Here is a 19,832-nt window from a genome sequence, read left to right as displayed (position 1 = left end):
AGAGTGCATGGGGAGATGTCGTCAATGTCATTCAGACGAAAGTATTCCTTAATGTGTTGTTCTATTTCGCATACATGAGTTGGGTTGCTAAGAATGGAGGCGTTCAGTCTCCAGTGAAAACCCGGACGGTGGGTCAGTCCCCTGTTCAATGTCAGAAGTAGAAGGGAATGGTCCGACCAGGTAGAGTCTCTAATATCCGACTTATTCACCAGTGTGACATGTTGTTGTAGAAGAAAGAAATGGTCTATTCTGGAAAATGATTGATGCGGATTCGAGTAGTGCGTGTAGTCCCTTGCCCTCGGGTTCATTTCCCTCCAGACATCCACCAAACCTTGGTGGAATATCTGTCTAGCCACATTAAGACTCTGCCTGGTAGGACGGACCCTGTTTGTGCCCGGAAGACGAGTTTTATCTATGCCCACATCAAAGGCTAGGTTGGAGTCCCCTCCGTATATGACTAGACCCTCAGTCAAAGGTGCCAAGGTGTGGAAAAGGTATCTAAAGAACTTTGCTTGTCCCTTGTTAGGTGCGTAATAAGAAATGAGGGAGTAGAGTTGTTCTTCTATGAGAACCTTAACTAGCAAAAATCTGCCCTCCGGGTCCTTAAATTCAGAAACCAGGGAGAACTGAGTGTTGCGGGAAAAAAACAAACCCACACCTTTGGTCTTATTGTCCGAGTTTGCTAAATAGAATTTGGGGAATTTGGTGTTAATGAATGAAGGGGTATATGATTTAGGAAAATGTGTTTCCTGTAAAAACAGTATATCTATTTTTTGGGCATGATAATGTTGAAAGATTTTTCTTCTTTTCACCGGGGAATTGAGTCCCTGAACATTATGGGTGGCAATGCATAGGGCCGGTCTGTGTGTGGGTGGGTCAGCCATGGAGCAGTAAAGAGGAGAAAGCAGGCGATCCCCGACCACCTACCTTCGTCGCAGAGGCTGGTTCCATTGCAGATGCTGTGGGAAGGTGCACCCTGTCCTCCGTCAGGATCCTGACAGGAAGCGAGACCTCGTCCGTCACTGAAATGAGAATTAGAGACATGAGAGATAGGGGAGAGAAAGAAGAGACAGTATGAAGAAGTAGTGGAGGTGAGCTCCGGGGTAGCAACGGTAGCAAGACCGCCTGACCCGAAGATATACTCATGTTATCCCCCAACTAGTGAGGGAGTTCCCGACCGGGAGCAGCAAAACAGCTACGTTTGTCAACTCCGAGTACGAGAGTAGGTGCATTGGACCCGCTCTGTCCTCCGCACCCCTAAGTATCAGCTCGTAACAAAAATTGAATACATTTTTTCTTTTAAAAAAACTTTAACAAACAGGTAATATGTTCCCTATAAGCTGCAAAAACAGAAGTAACCAGGGCCGGGGATGTAGTAGAATCTGGGTAGAAGGAGAGGGGAGTACAAAAAGAGGATGTGGGACTGTATATGGTCTATCCTATGCATAGATCGCTTCGGGGAAGCAGTTTTGAGGAGGAAATTGCTTGCTAAGGGTGGGGAGAAGGGAGAGGGGAGTGGGGGGAGATGAGCCTAATGGGTCTGAGCCAGCTTCAGTCTTGTGTTGGGGAAAGGATCCTGGGCAGTTCCCTCTGTGAGTTCCAAAGCAACTCCAACAGACCTCAGGCCAGAGAGTCAATATCCAGAAATTGAGAGAAGGGGCCTCTAGGCCAGGCTCCAGCTGCGGTGCAGAAAGAAGGCATCCGAGTGATCAATTCCATCCGGGAGATCAGTTCTGTGAGTTATGCCGGAAGTCTGTGGAGACCTGCCGGTGATCCTGGCAAAAACAAAAAAAAAAAAAGGGGGGGGAGGGAATAGCTACAAACGCAAATGGAGGTCATAGCAAAAACTAACTGGGTCATGGGAGTCCCGTAAAAATAGACACATTGGTGATAGGTCTCGGTTTGGCATAAGTGCCAGGGGCCTAGGAGGTTTCCGACCCAGAAAATAAAATTCTGCCTAAAGAGGGTGAGGGGTCCCTGCAACTCAGGGGGGCAGTCCTTCTTTAGCTTTCTTGTTTCTGGGTGTTAGCCAGAGGGAAGTGATGGGGCTAGATGGAGGTGGGCGTTTGGTCATGCCGGAGTTGGAGGACTGCATGGGGGATGGTGGATCTTTAGGTAGTAGGCCCAGTTTTTGCATCAGTCGTTCTCCTTCCTGGAGAGAGGAAAATCGAAAGGATTTGCCATGGAGATCAAATTTCAGACTGAAAGGGAAAAGCCACCAGTACTTGACATTTTTTTGTTGCAGAACCGTCAGAAGGGGCTTCATCTCCCGCCTTTTCTGAATAGTGAAGGGCGAGATGTCCGCGTAAATTTGAATTTGATGTCCCAGTAGCTGGAGCTGTGAGGTGTTGCGTGCTTTCCTCATGACCTCTTCCTTGACACTATAGTAGTGTGGTTTAACTACGATGTCACGTGGCAGGCCGTCCTGGCGGGGGGGTCCCAGTGCTCTATGGGCACGGTCAAGCTCCAGTTTATGGGCCCGGATGTCTGGGATGAGGTTTTTGATCAGAGACTGTACTGCGTCTGTGACATCTGTTACTGACTCAGGCAGGCCCCTAATCCTGAAATGAAGCCTTCTGGACCTGTTCTCGAGGTCATCGATTTTCGCCATAGCCCCCTCTAGTTGGTCATGCATTTCCTGAAAGCGATCAGTGTTTTGATTAATGCGGTCGATCGTCGCATCAACTTTGTGTTCAATGCTTTCAATGCGGGAGCCTAGGATCTGGAGATCCGCTTTAATATCAGATGTGATCCGGGATGCAGTCTGAGCTAAGCCTCTGTCCAGCATTTCTGCAAATTTTGCAAACATAAGTGTAATGTCCTGGGGCTGATGTGTGTGCTGGGATGTCTCCTGGTACACTATATTAGGCTTAGGAGTGCGGGCTCCTGAGGGGGCACTAAGCATTTCTTCCAGAGTCTGATCCAGAAGGGATACAGTGGTGGCTGGTGAGAGTGGGCCTCCGCTTGTAGTGGGTGATGGGACCCCTCCACATACCTCCTCCTGCAGTGAGTCCCTCCATGGAGACGAGCCTGGGATCCCTGTATGAGCCTCGTGGGGCTGCCGTTCCGCCGCCATCTTGAAAAATTCAGCCGCTCCAGGGAGTGCTGATAACTGAGGGTTTAAGCTTCTCCTCGCCGCCCCCGTTTGCATTAATATGTGCCCCGGTTTATGCCACGTCCTCCGGTCCCGGTATAGGATTGCGGGAGTCACTCAATCGGCTGCAGGGTGCGCGGATGGCACGGAGCGGGACAGAGCTCTGTGTTTAAGCCGCCATCACACAGAGCGCCGCGCATGCGCCTGTCCCCCCCCTTTTTTTACCATCCTGTGTTCCCTTCTCCTTCTTTTTTACAATGGACCTCTTAAAAGATATAGAAACCTATAGACACAACGTTTTAGAAGAATTATATACCTTACTACCACAAAATATTTTTTCCAATGATGTCAAACTCTCTGGTACGATTAGATACACCCTTTGTGGAAAATTCAAACACCTAGAGAGAATAATTAAACATACTAATCAACATTGGTGGGATATATTTTTCCTAGAAAAATATATCTGCGCCAAGACCTCACCCCGAGGCCTTAGAATTACCAAAGAATGTCCGTTTCTGAACGCCACCAACAAAAAAGAATGGGAAAGTATTTCAGAATTTTGTACCTCCAAATGGATGGAAATTCTCATTAAACACAGAACAGATCTTTTTGAAAAATTCCGACTTCAAGCTAGTACCATAGCTACGGCTATTATTCATCATAGGGTTACTGTTCCCTCTTCCTGGCTTGGTGTTCTCAAAAAGAACACCAAATCAGATGAAGACCATTTGATTAAAACTAAATTGGGAAAATTTAGACGAGACCTTGATGATTTTAATCACAACAGAATTTTTAATTGGAAGCCCAAATCTGTGTGCTCAACATCAGATCAGAGACCCACACGTCCCCTCCCTCCACATCCTTCCCCTACCCATGACAATAGACCCTCAGTCCCCCCATCCTCCTGTCCCTTTCCTCCCCCCCTCTTCCTACCATCTTCACATCCCCATCCCCCTCAACCCCTCCCCTCCCTTATGGACATCATTCTCCCTCCACGCAAGAATTTCCCAGGTACTTTTACTCCCCATTCCAGTCTAGATCATAATAGGAACAAAACTACCAGGACTAAACATTTGCTCAATGATCTCAACAAATTTTACAATAGACCTTCTCATAAAGAAAGGGTCCGAGATCCCAATACTGGGATTAATACTTCCCAGAATAGTTCCACTAAAAATCCCTCGTCTATTTCTTCCTCTCTAATCAGAGGTCAAACCAATGACCCCAACACACATAATCCCAGTACCTTCAGGTCCATTAATATGGAACCTATGGATTCTCAAAGTGTGACCCACAATTTGATTCACACCGTAGAACCACATATCTCCATTCAACCATCCGATTCCACCTCTGCTAACAGTTTAGATGTTCCTTCTCTCCCTCCTCCTTCTCCTTCCATTACCTCGGATCCTGGGGTTCTTTTAGCCTCAAGTCCTCCTCGAACCAACCGGAGAAAAAAGAAAACTCACCGGAGAGGTTGCAGAGGAGGACGTAACAAGTCCAAGACCATACACACCAAAACACTGCAAACTGTAAAAATTTACAATCTATCTTCCCTTCAGCTTTCCCCTACTGACATCAGCTTACTTAGTAAAGGACTCAATTTTACTCCCATTAATAAGCCCAACCCTTTTCTCTTATTTAAAGACCTTAATAGGTATATTCGGAATCTGACATTAAAAAGATTTTTCCTTGCCAAACAGAACAAACTCAATACCAATACTACCAATCTTCCTTCCGTTATTCCTTCCCCAGATTTTTTTGAATATGATGGTGACATCATTGATGTTTTGGAATCTCTCACTGGAGAAGAAGACACACTCAGTCTCTTCACACAACATCTCGCCACCTCCCCTCCCATTTCACATTCATCCCTCAAACCTAAATCTGTCTTCTATCCTGCTCAATCCAAAGGGCCCTATCTGGAAAGTTTCTACAGAGTAGTCTATGCCGACTTTCTCAAACTTTGCCAGTCTTCATCTCGTGTACCACCCCAAATACACAATCTTTCCCCCTCAGAAATTCAGGCCTTAGATTCTCTAATCCACACGCCAGATGTCATCATCAAATACGCGGACAAAGGGGGAGGCATAGTTTTGCTTAACAAAGCGGACTACATCAAAGAAGCCAATAGACTCCTTTCTGATAAGACTACATATCGGAAGCTCAAAAAAGATCCCACTACAGATTTCACCACTGAGGTTAATGTTTTAGTTAAGTCAGCTCTTGAACGCGGAGTGATTAACAAAACTGAAGCCTCTTTTTTTACCAAAAGTTTCTACCAGACCCCATATTTTTATTATTTGCCCAAAGTACATAAAAACCTTACCTCTCCTACTGGCAGACCCATTGTGGCTGCCATGGACAGTGTCACTACTGGGTTCAGTCAGTACATTGACCAATTTCTTCAACCGATTGTCCAACAGTTACCTTCCTACATCAGAGACGGTACACACCTCCTAGAATTACTTACCCCCCAATAAGTGGGAGTCTTCCTACATATGGTTGTCATTAGACGTTACTTCACTCTATACCTCCATTCCCCATTAATTTGGCCTATTAGCTTTAGAATTCTTCCTCGCACAAGATCCTTTTATGAATCCCAGACAGGCCGCATTTATCTTGGAGGCTACCAACTTCTGTTTGACTCACAATTATTTCAATTTTGATGGCGAATTCTACCTACAAATACAAGGGACTGCCATGGGAGCTAATTTCACTCCTTCATACGCCAACTTAGCCATGGGCAATTGGGAAGAACATTACATCTCACATAACAATCCGTATTCATCCCATATTGTATTTTTTGGCCGGTACATAGACGATTTAATCGTAATCTGGGACGGTCCTATTGATTCCATTACTTCATTTGTAGATCACTGCAACCATAATCCCCATGGTTTATCTTTCACACATGTCTCTGATCCCAATTGCTTGGCCTTTTTGGACCTCGAATTGAGTCATGTAGGTGAAAGTATCATTGCAAAGAACTACATCAAACCCACATCTGGCAACTCTTTTTTACATTATAAGAGTTGCCACTACCCAAAATGGACCAATAACATACCCAAAGGCCAGTTCTGTCGCCTTAGATAAAATTGTACCCTAGACACTGACTACGACACCCAGAGTATCCTACTAAAAAAGAAGTTTGCTGATAAAGAATATCCCCAAGAGTTAGTGGACCAAGCTTGCCATTATTATTCAAAAGGAAAACCCACCAAAAAAGAAAGGGAAACCACATCAGACCACTCGATGAGATTTTTAACTACTTTCAATTTTCAATATAAAAAAATGGAAAATATTTTGCAAAAACATTGGAACATATTACAACAAGACCCCCTCCTTAAAACCATTCTCCCACGCATACCTAGGATTACTTACCGGAAAGCTCCATCTCTGAAAAATAAAATCGCTCCGAGCAAATTTCCGTCAGACCATACTACTACTAACCCCACTCAGCTTATACCCTTAGTGGGCATGTTTCAATGTAAGAAGATCCGTTGTAAAATGTGCTCGTTTGTCCAGCATGGTAAAAAATCTTTTGTTTCTAAAGGTAAAACATACTCATTGGATCAATTTTGAGTTTGTTGTATACGGTCTAAAGTGCCCTTGTGGGTTGATCTATGTTGGACCCAGAATCTGCCCCCTGAGGCAACGATTTGGACATCATCGACGACTCATTGAGGGTGGCAAAGACTTACATAGTGTCCCCCGCCACTTTGCCGAACATCACAAAAAATCCACTGTTGGTCTCGAAGTGTGGGTCATCGAGCAAATCTCCAAATCTAAGACTCAAGCTGAACGTTTTAAAAAACTGTGTGTGAGAGAGACTATTTGCATATATTGCCTTGACGTCCTCCCGCCCGATGGCCTCAATGAAGGTATAGAAATAGCCACAGTACTATAGTCTTTCTCGCCCCACATTTCTCTTATGGATTACTCTGATGATACTGTACTTTGAAATTTTATATGTCCATATTTATAGGTATATTTTTGTCATTTTATCACAGGTTTTTTCTTCCTACCTGTTTTATATATTTTTTTTGGGGTGGCGGGTTCGCTCCAGTAAGTATTGGTAACCCAGGAGGTAATATGATGCTTTTTCTATGTATGTATGTATGTATGTATGTATATATATATATATGTATATGTATGTGTATATGTATATATATATATATATATATATATATATATATATATATATATATATATATATACTTCCCCCTTCTCCTTTCTTTTCCCTCTTGCCCCTTTCCTTCCTCTTCTTTCCCTTTCTTCCTTATCGCATTAGGTTGATTTTTCCTTTGTAATTCTTGCAATCATTTATATGCACATATACACCTCATATTAATATTTTATTCATACATATACTTACATTCTCTCTACATTGCCCCCCCACACTTTTTTTTTTTTCTCCAATATGGCATTCAGTTTAAAATTTTTAGTCCCACATATTACATATCCCTCCCATCACATGGTGTCTCTCATCCTAGTAATTTTTTGTTTTCTCCATATTCCCTAATCATACATTCATTTATATCTATCTATTATATTTATACATTCATTTATAACCATTCATTATATTTATATATGTATATCTATTTTTTAGTTCTTCATTTCTCCAGAATACATTCTTTTCCCCTTAGATATCATATATCTCTCCTGTAACATAGTGTCTCTCATTTAATTAATTAATCCTTTATTTCTATTATATTCCCCGACCATGTATTTATTTATATTATTTATTATATTCATATATTTATATTTACTTTTCAGCTTTTCATTCTTTCATCATTTTTTATTATATATTATTTTTTCACCATTTTTAATTATTTTTTACCATTTCTAAATCGTTTTTCTTATATTCACAGTTCTCTGTCCCATTCTCTGTCCCATTTCCTGTCTCCCTTGGTTCCTCCCCTTCCCCTCTGCATTAGTCTGTGTCTCCATTCATGTTTATGGCTCCCCCCTTGTTCCGCCTATATTAAACCTTCCCATGTATTGTGTATCCATGCTTGAAAAAGGAATGCGGCTATTCCATCCATCTATAGCCAGCAATTTCAGAAACGCGTCGCATGTTGATGACGTCACGGCTCGGCGCCGGCCTGGGTCTGCTCTCCAAGCCTCGCTTCCATCTCACACACACGGCCGTGTCTCTCTCCTTACCATACAGGGACAGTGCGATCGCTGTGGAGATACAGCGCAGCTCTGCCATCCAGCCAGACGTCCTTCTCCCTCTTTCTACAGACATTCATGCCATCATTGGACTGATCCTTTCCTCTTCCACTGGACTACTGACACCATCTTCCAGGGACATTGTATAACACCGGTGTGTGTATGTGCTTAGCCATCTGCACCCCTGCCTGCCTGGATTTGATTGTGCTTCAGCTACATTGATACAGCTTCTGCCTACAGTCCTGTGTTTTTCAGCTCTTCAGCCCTCACCATGCTCCTGTACATGACTTCTACTTTCCTGTGAGTGGATATTTTGTTTAAAATAAAGTGTTTTATGATAATTTCTCAGAGGCGCCCCTATTCCTTGTTTTTTCTTAGCAAGTGGTTAAACTTTCCTCACTTACACAGAATTCTATTTCATTGACAAATTGTTACAAGGTTTCTAGTTAAGTTCACTGATAAAGAATGTTCTAATTCTTGGCAGACTTCCTGGTTTTTCGGCTGTGGCTTCAGAAGAGCAGAAAGAGTTCTTTGCATAGCAAGAATCGTGAAACGCTTTTTTCAAGATAGTAAAGGGGAAAAAATCAAGATGACGATTAATCGTGCAGCTCTAATAAATATGCATGGAAATCAAGGGGGACAACTTTTCATGTGACTCTGAGGTCCAAAGCTCCATGAAAAGTCACCCAAGTGTGAAAGTAACCTAATGCGATTAATTGATAACACCTTTGAATAAGGCCCCATTTGCACTTGTGCGACCTTAAAATTGCACAGCTTTGTCATGACTTGAATGTCTGTGTAATCTTGTGGTGTATGGACATCAAATTGCATCAAAGTTAAACCAAGCTAGTGCAGGGATGGATTTGCTACACTTTCAGGATGCACAAGTGACAATAGGGCCAAATTCAAAGGTGTTATCCTTGAATCTCATTCACACTGCTGCGACCTGAAAGTCACACTATTTTGCTGCCACTTTGCCGCTGCAACTTGGCCACAATTTCTAGGAATGCCGGTGTAATATTGTACCCGATATACCTCAAGTCACACCAAAGTAGTACAGGGACTACTTTGAAGTTGGTGCGACTTAAAGTAGCACAGATATGAATGGTTATCATTGAGAATCATGGGGTACAACTTGTCATGCAACTCAGAGGTCCAAATTTGCTGGAAAATTCACCCAGCTGTGAAACAAGTCATATATATTTTAATAAAAGGAGTTCTCATTTATACTTGCATAGTCCTTACTGATTTGCATCAGCAGAGCAAATGCAGGAAGTGATGTGTGCACATGGGACGGAAGCAAATGTGTGGTGATGCCAAACAAATCAATAAACTCCACCCACACCAAATCTAACTATGACATCCACCCCCGCATTGATTAAGTAAAAGTACATATCCTACACTTACCCGGCCAATGAGCAGCACCTCCTCTTTGCTAAAGAGACCTCACCATGTCCACCTAGATGGAGATCCTGACCAGCACAGGAACTTCCGGGTGCATACAATGACTAATTTCCAGGTCAGAAGGTGAAACCACGCTTTTGATTGCAGTTGCGAATATTTGATCTCAACTATGATTAGTATTTTTTATTTTCAGATATGCAAATCTGAATTTCTACATATATTTGAAGGTAAACTTAAGGGAGTTTGATAGGAAATGGTGTCCCTGGGTTAGCAGCAGGTGAATTACAAAGACAAAAGGCCCAGTTTGAGCCCTGGTTCACACTGACAGAGGGAGGAAATCATTCAGCTGAACTCCCACAATTTCATTCCTGCATGTCATTCCCGACTGTGAGGGTAACATCAGAGACATCAGTGCAGGTTTCTGCACCAATTAGAACAGTGCAATTGCCACAGATTTGATATGTCAAATCACACCAATGTGAACCAGAGCTGACACATTCAAACACTGCCTATCTACCAGCTGAAGTCATTACCTGCAATTCTCCACAGCTGTTATATATAAAGATTCCACCTTTATCATTAACTTGCAATTGTGCAGAAGCCTAGGTTTACAGTGAAGCGATTGCTCATGCGATTTGAGAGATCAAATCGCATGACTATTGGCAATGGCATTGTTCTAATCGATGCAACTTTTTTTGTGGCACCGCACCAATTTGCTAAAGTAGTTCCTGCACTATACTTTTGCCGATTTCAGGTGCGACTTCAATAGACATTTTTGTATGAAGCCACCTGAAATCACGCTGACCTTGCTACTTTGAAATCGTGCTACTTCAAGTGAAGTAGCGCAATTTCAAAGTAGCATCAATGTGAACCAGGGCAAAGATTAGTTTTTTGGTGCACAAATACATATTGAAATAAAATAAAAGAGATATTGCACTTTCCCAAAACCACCACCCACAAAAACTAAAGAGAAAGAAAAGTAGAAGAAAAAAAAAACACCACAACAAAAAGCTCAATAATGTACTTTTATTTTACCAGCAGAAAAAAAATAAATTTACATTCATTTACTAGCTTCAAAAAAATTGACAGGATATATGGTGCTACATTTAGCAATATAATTTTAAGGGCCCTGCTCATAGGAGCTTACAATCTAAAATTAGGCAAAACCTTAGAGTGGACACAGCTTTAATTTCAGTGTATAGCAGGCAACACACCACATTATTATCTGCAAGATTATAGAAACATACTTAACAGTCATTCTTACAAAGCATTCCCACATAATATTACAAAAGACTTATTCAAAACACCCACCACCAGCCCACAATCCACACATACATTCATTGGTGAACATGTTCTGCTGGAAGCTGCATTTCGGTGTACACGATTAAACAACAAGATCAAAAAGAGTAGGTCAGCAGATGCTTCCAAATGATGTTTGCATGATCAGACAGGAACAATACACACAACATTGACAGCATGGCCACATAAACCCCAAAAAAATTGCACAAGAATTTCATAAAATCTCCCAATTTCATTCCTTCTCCCACCACAAATCACAGCAAAAAACCTGACCTTCTCAGGCCAAATGAACCCCCCAACTGCAGGCCTTTATATAAGAGAGGTTGTACTGTTAGCACACTGACACACCCAATAGAAGTACATGCCCACTAGAAGTACACGCCCACTAGAAGTACACGCCCACCAGTATCTTTCAACCTGTCTCTTCATGTATGTCTAAAGTGATTGCACCTGATGAGCAGGAACACATAATACTATTTGCAACTGTGTTAGCCTTGGCTATGTGCATCAAATCTCCAACTACAGGACAAAGATCAAAGTCCATTTGCATCCACATAAACAAAGCAACAGTTTTCTAATCATATGTACCTGTGCAGTGTAAACCCTAAAATTTGAAATGTCCAAGTCCCTGAGCATGATTAGTGCTAATAAACATTAACATCAGTCCCTGGCTGCAATATGCTTCCAATATAAAGTCCAAAATTAACTTTCTTACATTAGAACCTATTTTGACAGGAGACAAATAATATGCCAGCATGTCTTTGGATTGTGGTGAGAAAACCACACAGGGAGAACATATAAATTTTAACACAAGTATTAGCAAGTTGGGGAATTGAACCAACATCCCAGGTGCTGCTAGACAGAACTGCTACCCACTTAGCCACCAGGCAGCCCCGCACATGTTTTCTGCATCTCTGTGGTGTGAACCAGTCCTAAGTCCATAGCCATGCTCAGTGTCACAAGCAATATACAATATATTGGCCTAAGTATTGGGATGCCTGCCTTTAAATGCACATGAACTGTAATGGCATTCCAGTATCAGTATTGGGTTCAAAACTCATTTGGCCCACCCTTTGCAGCTATAACAGCTTCAACTCTTCTTGTCCACAAGGTTTAGGAGTGTGTCTATGGGAATGTTTGACCATTCTTCCAAGTGCATTTGTGAGGTCAGGCACTGATGTTGGATGAGAAGGCCTGACCTACAGTAAACTCTCTAATTCATCCCCGAGGTGTTCTGTTGTGTTGAGGTCAGGACTCTGTGCAGGCCAGTCAAGTTCCTCCACCCCAAAATCACTCATCCATGTCTTTATGGACCTTGCTTTGTACACTGGTCCAAATGATTTGGTGGAGGGGGATTATGGTGCGGGGTTGTTTTTCAGGGGTTTGGCTTGGCCTCTTAGTTCCAGTTAAGGGAACTCTTAAGGCCTCAGCATACCAAGACATTTTGGACAATTTCATGCTCCCAACTTTGTGGGAACAGTTTGGGGAAAGCCCCTTCCTGTTCCAGCATGACTGCACACCAGTGTACAAAGCAAGGTCCATAAAGACATGGATGAGCAAGCAAGTTTGGGGTGGAGAAACTTGACTGGCCTGCACAGAGTCCTGGCCTCAACATGATAGAACACCCTTTGGCTGAATTAGAGTAGAGACTGTGAGCCAGGCTTCTCATCCAACATCAGTGCCTGGCCTCACAAATGCACTTCTGGAAGAATGATCAAACATTCCCATAGACACACTAAACCTTGTGGACAGCCTTCCCAGAAGCTGTTCTAGCAGCAAATGGTGGGACAAAGCAAATTTTAACCCTACAGACTAAAACTGGGCTGCCATTAAAGTTCATGTGTGTGTAAAGGCAGGCGCCCCAATACTTTTGGCTAAATAGTGCATCTGGAAAAGACTTACAATGGTGGTGGAACCCTCCTATACATAACTACATTTAGACATAGTTATAGGACCTGGGAGATGAGACAACTTCTCTACATAAAGTAACATGGTTGGGATTTGAACCCAGACCCTCAGAGATACAAAGCAGAAGTTCTAACCTCTAAGCCACAGAGCTGCCACGTGTGAGACCCTCCTACACATAACTACACATAAATACTGCATTTCTTTGGACATACAAGTGATGGAATTACATTACTCAAGAGTTATTCTTCTTGATTTATTCTGTGATATTTGGTGTTTTTTTGTGGGTGAGAGTAGAATATTACCCTCACATTTTTGGGAATTACATTTTGATTTCTGATGTTGGTACACATATCACATTTTTTGGGCTCAAATTATGAATATTTGGAAATAATAAAAAGCACAAAAAATTGTGATTCATTTTAAATTTGCATCAGCAATGGTATTGTTTGTGGATTATAAAGACACCTGTGTGAGTTTGGGGTAAAGATGGTTGTGAGATGGAGAGTAACAAGTGAAAGTGACGGAGAAAAATATATTTTACCAAAACATCAAAACATTCCACATTGTAGCATTCTTAAAATCAAAATATTTTAAGTAGAAGCAACAATGTTACAAAGGAAAATTTATTTCACAGAAAGATACATTTCATCTCAACATTAAAAGGTTTTTTTTGTGAAAGTTAGAATTGTTCCATTAGAATCAATGACTGAAACTTCATTTGGACTAAAATAGAGCAGATTTTAACTCCCAAAAAGTGTTCTCTAATTAGCTCTCATTTTGATATTTACTATAGCTCCTGGTAAAAAAGACACTTGAGTTAAAATGAGAGTTAGGCCCCTTTCACACGAGGCGGGCTCCGTTTCTACGGAGCCCGCCTCGGTCCGCCGGCTCAGCGGGAGATCAGTCCGTTGATCTCCACTGAGCCGGCGGATGACAGGTCCCTCTCTGCTCACTGAGCGGGGAGGGGCTTGTCAGGCGCCGCTGCCGCCTATGGAGGGATCGGACGAAAACGGACAGCGTGTCCGTTTTCGTCAGATCTCACCCGATCCGATCCGCCAGCGACGGATCTGGACGTAGAGCCATACGTCTGCTTTTAGCGGATCGGACGGGGTCGGATGTCAGCGGACATGTCTCCGCTGACATCCGACGCCCCATAGGCTAACATGGATCGCCCGTTCAGGTCCGCCGTCAAAACTGACAGGCGGACCTGAACGGTCCGATCGTGTGAAAGGGGCCTTATATTCAGGTCTGAGCATGCTCAGTTGTGTTGGCACCTAGTTGTCCAAAATGGGGAATTTTTCACTTTTCAGACTTTTAAAGATATTTCAGCGTAGAAATCACCTTTTCACACAGTTTAAAAGCTGATTATCTTTAAATAATATACTGCATATTTCAGTACTATTTAGGCAATTATATCATGCTCTAAACATTATTTCCATGTGCAATTCTCTAGGTTTTAGCAGAGTAAGGGTTTGGGCAATATTTAGTTTCAGGGAGCTATAGTAAATTCGATTTTGGGAGAATTTTCTCACCAGCGCTATAGTGAATACGGTTTTAGCGCGAATTAGTGCTATTAGCGCTAATTCGCGCTAAATTGCCGCAAATTAGTGCCAATTCGACAATTTGCGAGAATTTGCGCCGTGGCGCTATAGTAAATGACCCCCAGAGTTCTCACAAACTACTTTCTTCATGATTTATCCTCATGCCATGACTAATATGCTATTTTTAAAAAGCCAGATCTCCATAAATAAAGTATTAAATTAGATTTTGGACTCATATTTTTTTTTTTTTTTTAATTGATTTCCACACTATCTATTTTACAATGTGTGCGAAATTATACAAACATTTTTTTAAATTTTATTTTTGTAGTTTCAAGTTACCACAATAACCTTAATATTTTGTGTTGTTTTAATTAACCTTAATGAGGTTGGTGTCCCTTGTTAATTAGACATGGGGGGTTTATTTTCCAAAGGCAAATTCATTTTTCACTACAAGTGCAAATTCTACTTGGAATTGCACAGAAAGAGCATTTTGAAGTGCCGTCGCTGTGGATGCGAGGGGCACATGCAATGAACCACAAAAAAAAAAAACTTTTTCTTGCACATGATTGTATGATAAAATCAGCAGAGCTTCCCCTCATTTCAACTCTTCCCCTCAGATTTACAGTGACTGCACTTCCAACAAGTGCACTTTCTAAAGTACACTTTTCACTAGTATTTAGCACTTGATTTTAGAAATGATTTAGCCTTTTGGCAAAAACACACATAGGGGTTGATTTACTATAAGGGAAAAAGACTGCAAGAGCAGTTGCTCCAGAGCTTAGTAAATGAGCAGAAGCTCTGTTGACTTCCATCATCCAATCAAGTACAAGCTAAAATGCTGTTTTTTGAATTTTCCTTGCACAGGATTGGGTACTCTTTGCAAAGTCAAGCCTTACCTCATTTACTAAGCTCTGGAGCAATTGCACTTGCAGAGGGCAACTGCACTCTGCAAAGTGCACAGTCTATTTGCTTTTATTAAATCAACCCCATAGTCTTTTTGACCTGTACCTGCCTACTCCCAAACAAAATGTCGTTTTGGAATCAAAACACATAGTCAATAATGTAAGGTAACAAAAAATCCATTTATTTTGGTTAACAAAAAATTAGGAAGGCAACACTGGAGATACTTCTAGAATCTGTGAAGCCTTTCGTCCCCCAGGACACCAAGTTTTAGGACAAGAAAATTGATATCTTGCGACTAGGGAGCACAGGGAGCACAGTCAAACCAGACAGAAACCAGGCAATCACTTTCGAGTCTTCCGTGGAGCCTTCCCTGCACGCTTCTCTGCAGCCTTCCCTCCACGCTTCTCTGCAGCCTTCCTCGGAGGCTGGTCCTCTGGTTGTGTACTTGGGGCAGGAGGAGGAGTGGCTTCATCTGCCAGATACGTTGTAGCAGTAAGCTCCCATCTCAAGCCCTTCTGATAGGCCTGAAAAATTAAACCCTCACAGAGGAGGCGTTGCCCCTTTTCCAATTCCAGCAATCTGGTGGCCATATATGTCCCATACGCCTCCTCTGCATTGGGTGGTGTACTCAGGATTTGGCTTGCTTCACGAATGAGGGCTAGGGATTCCTCCTCAGTTTGAGTCACTCTCCTGGGCCTTTTGGTGAGAATGGGGAGGCACCTGACACTCCGTGCGGCTTCTACTCGGCCCAGCCACAGCCTCATCCTCTCTCCCACTGGGCAAGGCCTCCTCCTCTCTCCCACTGGTCAAAGCCTCCTCCTGGCCGAGGTCATCCTGTGTCAAAAAAAGGGACATAGTTGTAATTTTGTGTTACGCAATCACACACAATTTTCAGCTCATGACTTGAAAATATAATTCTCAACAAATAGTAAAGGCTATCTATTTGACACCACCATTATTACAGCTGATCAACAATATCTGAAGTAGTATATTTTTGGCCACTACTGTCTAGTGATATGTCTACATATTAATATTTGTGATGAAGTCATTTTTTAGCAAGCACTTTGACACGTTAACATCATTAATAACATTTACACAGGTTTTTCTTTTCCTGATATAAGTCGATAAATCTCAACAAAAAATCTGCCTCTTTAAAAGGATTCATTGTTGCTGAAAGACAAGACACAAGATCAAAACTGTAATGTCAGTCAGAACTCCCAGGATTATTTTGTGAAGAATCTAGGGGACAAATATACACACACACACCCACGTTTAATTTTACCTTCGTTTCTGACGCTCGCTACTTCCGCACGGACATACGTAGGCCGTTGTAATAGCTTCATATACACTGCACATGTGTCATGCTCCGCCTGCGTCGCCCCCCCTGACATTCTTTAGTACGATTTGTCCCCGCCCCTTCATTCTTCGTTGCACAGTGGGAGTAGATAGAGAAAGATGGCAGAGACAATCAGTGGAAGTAGCGCAGAGGAAAGCCCGGAGCCACAACCATCCACATGCCAGAGGAGATATAAGGCCACCAACATGGCTTTTGAAGAGATGGTGGAGATGGTGTCCATATTGAGAAGGGAGAACTACGATGGCAAAAAAGGACCGTACACACGCCCGAATATGTAGAAAGACAAAATAACGTCCTCAGTTGTCACCGCTCTAGAAACAAAATTTGGCACTAAACGTTCAAAAGAACAATTTAGGAAATGGTGGTCTGACATCAAAAGTCGGGAGCCAGAACAATATTGGCGAATAAAGAAGCTGCTTAAAAAAAAGTAAGTACTTGTTGTGTTTTCCTATTGAGATATTTAACTTGCATGCTCATTCATATTTTTTTCGTTTATACAGCATCGTTCATAAAGATCGTTCTTTGTAAAAGACATATGATACTAAAGAAACTGATGGTTTTTGTTCGTCAAATACAATGGTACAGGGTTGGACATATACATTTATGTCTTGATAATTTTTCGTATTCCAAAAATTTGTTGATGTGGTGTAGATGTGTTGGAAAATATAATGCTTCTTCAAAAATGATTCAGTGTAAGTTAGAGGGGTTTTTAAACTAGGTGATGGGGGGGAGGGTCCAGAGACAGTGATAGCCAGCGCGGAAGATATTCCAGAGGGTAGTATTGGGGGCATTAGTGGTAGGTTAACCAAAGCACAAAAACACAAGGTGAGTATAGTAGCAAGTCCTAGTTGCAATCTTGAAACACCCAATACGAGGACAATATGCGACCGGTCTAAACTATGTGGCATGTTCACCAATGCCAGGAGCCTGGCGGACAAGATGGGTGAACTAGTGATACTGTTGTACAAGGAGGATTTGGATTTTGTGGGAATTTCAGAGACCTGGTTCAACAGCTCTCATGATTGGCTGGCAAACATTCAAGGGTATACCCTATACCGCAAGGATAGAGAGGGTAAAAAAGGGGGAGGGGTATGCCTATATATCAAGAATAATGTACAAGTGAATGTGAGAAATGACATCACTGAGGGGGCTAGGGAGGAGGTGGAATCTTTATGGGTAGAGCTCCAAAGGGATGAAGCTAAGGGGAAAATAATACTGGGAGTATGCTATAGGCCCCCTAACCTGAGGGAGGAAGTGGAGATGGATCTCCTATCACAAATTGGATTAGCAGCAAGGATGGGAAGTGTTATCATAATGGGGGATTTTAATTATCCAGACATAGACTGGGCGGAGGGAACCGCGCATTCATCTAAGGCTCGCCAGTTCCTTAGTGTCTTGCAGGACAATTTTATGGGTCAAATGGTAGACGCACCAACTAGAAATAAAACCTTACTAGATCTACTGATTACCAACAATACAGACCTGATAACAGATGTGGAAATACGGGGCAATTTAGGTAACAGCGATCACAGGTCAATTAGTTTCAGTATAAATCACACAAATAGGAAACATGAAGGGAACACAAAGACACTGAATTTCAAAAGAGCCAACTTCCCTAAACTACAAACCTTGCTAAAAGGCATAAATTGGGATAAAATATTAGGAACAAAGAATACGGAGGAGAGATGGGTTTGCTTTAAGAGCATATTAAATAAGGGCATTAGCCAATGTATCCCATTGGGTAATAAATTTAAAAGAGCGAACAAACATCCTGTGTGGCTTAACTCCAATGTAAAAATGCATATAAAAGCAAAGGAGAAGGCCTTCAAAAAATACAAGGTTGAGGGATCATCCACAGCATTCAGAATTTATAAAGAATGCAATAAGAAATGTAAGGGTGCAATTAGGATGGCTAAGATAGAACATGAAAGACACATAGCGGAGGAGAGCAAAAAAAATCCCAAGAAATTCTTTAAGTATGTAAACAGTAAAAAAGGGAGGACAGACCATATTGGCCCCATAAAGAATGAGGAAGGACATCTGGTTACAAAGGATGGGGAGATGGCAAAGGTATTGAATTTATTCTTCTCCTCAGTCTTCACGAGTGAATCGGGGGGCTTCAGTAACCAAAACTGCAGTGTTTATCCTCATGACACAACACAGGAAGCACCTACATGGTTAACAGAGGACGGAATTAAAATTAGACTTGAGAAACTTAACATTAATAAATCACCGGGACCAGATGGCTTGCATCCGAGGGTACTTAGGGAACTCAGTCAGGTGATTGCCAGACCGTTGTTCCTAATTTTTACAGACAGTCTATTGACTGGAATGGTACCAGCTGATTGGAGAAAAGCCAATGTAGCACCAATATTTAAAAAGGGCCCAAAAAACATCCCTGGGAATTACAGACCAGTTAGCCTAACATCAATAGTATGTAAACTCTTGGAGGGGATGATAAGGGACTATATACAAGATTTTAGTAATAAGAATGATATCATTAGCAGTAATCAGCATGGATTCATGAAGAATCGTTCTTGCCAAACCAATCTATTAACCTTCTATGAGGAGGTGATTTGCCATCTAGATAAAGGAAGGCCCGTAGACGTGGTGTATCTGGATTTTGCAAAAGCATTTGACACAGTTCCCCATAAACGTTTACTGTACAAAATAAGGTGCGTTGGCATGGACCATAGGGTGAGTACATGGATTGAAAACTGGCTACAAGGGCGTGTTCAGAGGGTGGTGATAAATGGGGAGTACTCAGAATGGTCAGGGGTGGGTAGTGGGGTTCCCCAGGGTTCTGTGCTGGGACCAATCCTATTTAATTTGTTCATAAATGACCTGGAGGATGGGATAAACAGTTCAATCTCTGTATTTGCAGACGATACTAAGCTAAGCAGGGCAATAACTTCTCCGCAGGATGTGGAAATCTTGCAAAAAGACCTGAACAAATTAATGGGGTGGGCGACTACATGGCAAATGAGGTTCAATGTAGAAAAATGTAAAATAATGCATTTGGGTGGCAAAAATATGAATGCAATCTATACACTGGGGGGAGAACCTCTGGGGGAATCTAGGATGGAAAAGGACCTGGGGGTCCTAGTGGATGATAGGCTCAGCAATGGCATGCAATGCCAAGCTGCTG

The sequence above is a fragment of the Aquarana catesbeiana genome, linkage group LG01, assembly GCF_042186555.1.
Source record: "Aquarana catesbeiana isolate 2022-GZ linkage group LG01, ASM4218655v1, whole genome shotgun sequence".
NCBI classification, from domain to species: domain Eukaryota; kingdom Metazoa; phylum Chordata; class Amphibia; order Anura; family Ranidae; genus Aquarana; species Aquarana catesbeiana.
Note: the sequence above shows the minus strand (reverse complement) of the source record.